Here is a 2,210-nt window from a genome sequence, read left to right on the forward strand (position 1 = left end):
GAAACATTTACCATGCCTGTTATGTGTAAGCCCTGTCCTAGGGACTATGGCCGATGCAAAGGTAAAGCTGAATCCGTGAAGTCAGGAAGCTGCAGTCTGAATGGAGGCGAATGGACTGTAGGAAGTACCCCAGACAGGTACAAAGCAAGTGCTACGAAGCCTCGAAAGGTGGAAAGAGGACACCTGTCTGGAGGACCAGAGAAAGTCGGTGCAGAGGTGGCATTCAGCTACACCCTGAAGGAACAGGTAACTTTTTTTTTACTTTGGAATTTTATTGAAACACACTCAGTAGTTTGGATCACAGCTTGGGAGTGCTTCCAAGTTTGAGACCGAGTTTGTTTATACTCTCTTATGTCCCAGTGCAGGTAACATTGTTCATGGCGCTTTCCATCCCCATTTTCCCATCCACCAACTTTCTCGTTATGAAGGTCTCTTTGCCAGCCCACATCAAGGAGTGTTATCTAAGATTACTATACTTTTGGATTTCAGGCCACCTTGTGTGGTTTCCTCAAGTTCTTCTCTCAACAAAAGGAGATCTTATTAATTTTAAATATGCTTTTGGTTTTAGAGTGATCGCGATTCCATTTGTACTGATGGGTATGGTGGATTTTGTCAGACAGTCCAGCTTCCTGCTGGCTCCTTCAGTAACAGAAGTCTGGGAATCCAAACTTCAAGTGTGTGTTTTAGTCAGATCAACTCTCTTTTTGGAGCTTTAGAAGTTGGGCCTGTCCTGCCTCACCAGAGACAGACATGTGACAGAATAGATTACATTGGATAGGTAAAGATGGAAAAGATGGCAGGTGCAACAGCAAAATGCTAGGTCCCAGTGCTCTACCTTCAGTTCACAAAGCAGTTGACTTTACAAATAAATAAAACACACCTGGTTAATCTATAGAAAACAGCACAGGTGTACTGTGACTGGGATCTCACAGGATCTCCCATCATTAACCTAAAGAACTAGACTTGTTTGTTTAAAAGTAGCTCAGTACTTCAGTCTTTCCAAATTTGGAAGCATCACTTGAAAAAATGTTGAAATTATTTTATCATGAATAGAACATCTTTCTTCCCTTTCAAATATCTTTCTGAAATGTTGATTATTAGCATACACTGGGGAGATTTGGGGCGGAAGTGTGCATTATTAACATAACGAAATTCTGCTACATGAGCCTATAATGTTACATGGCTCACCACAAGCTTGAATATCAAATATTGCAGTAGCTTGTCACTTTGAGTACATTTCCTTTTTCTAAGGGCCCTATCCAAATCTCACAGGACTGGTCACACTCAAGAACCACTAAACATATAAAAGCACCTCCTCGTCATTTTTGTATCTCAAACGTCCTGTCTGTTCTTTGCTGTTAATAGATGAGCTGTTAGAATCTAAAAATCTTGACATTATCATATGGAAAGAAAAGTAGTTCAAAAAAAAACAAAAAACAATAGAACACAAAGTTCTTCAGTGAAATGCTGACTTTGAGTGTAACATAGACAAAGCAGTTATTCATAAATCTGAGGTAACGTTCTTTTAAATTTTTTTAAAAGAAATGCTATAGTAGCTGAAACTGGAGTCTACGAAGTGTTTCCTTAGCATGTCATTTTTTCCTCCAATTCAGATACATAGACTTATTATTATAAAGTTCTTCAGAATTCTTAAGGTTTTCCATTTTATAATAGCAAGCATTTCAACATTTATTTTGGAAAAAAAATGTTTAGAAAATTCTGTGAATTTTTCTAGTAAGTAAACCAATAATTAGGTCTAGGAACATGAAAATTATCCAGTGCCTCTCCTCACCCCCACCTCCAAACAATCAAAGTTAGCTTTCTTTTTTCTTTATATGGGAATTTTTGCTCTAAAAAAAGCAAGCGGGAGGGAAGGAAGAGAGGGTGCTATTCTACAGGTCTATAAGATTTGGACTAAATAGTCTTATTGAAAATGTACTATGTGCTGGGCATTGTGTCCCTACTGGGTTCCCCAGGGCAAGAAAGTGGGGTGGGGATGGCAGACTCTGCATATAGAGAGATATGAGGCATGAAAGACCATACAAAGTTTATTATCTTAATCTTGTAGTTTGTAAACTGTTTGAGAAGAAGAACTCCTGTTTACCGAAGTGTCTCAAAATGTGGCTCTCTACACAACTGCAATTGTATTTTTGTCTATTCCGTTTTCAGGCCAAGCTTGGGACCTACATGAAATCACTAATTCCTTAAAA

At 38.6% G+C, this 2,210-nt stretch overlaps 1 pseudogene; it reads right to left on the minus strand.

Moving 5' to 3' along the window:
* Positions 1–349: 349 nt before the first annotated feature.
* On the minus strand, positions 350–1,396 carry LOC141571801 (fatty acid-binding protein 12-like; annotated as a pseudogene).
* Positions 1,397–2,210: the final 814 nt, after the last annotated feature.

Source organism: Rhinolophus sinicus, linkage group LG05, assembly GCF_036562045.2.
Source record: "Rhinolophus sinicus isolate RSC01 linkage group LG05, ASM3656204v1, whole genome shotgun sequence".
Taxonomy (NCBI): domain Eukaryota; kingdom Metazoa; phylum Chordata; class Mammalia; order Chiroptera; family Rhinolophidae; genus Rhinolophus; species Rhinolophus sinicus.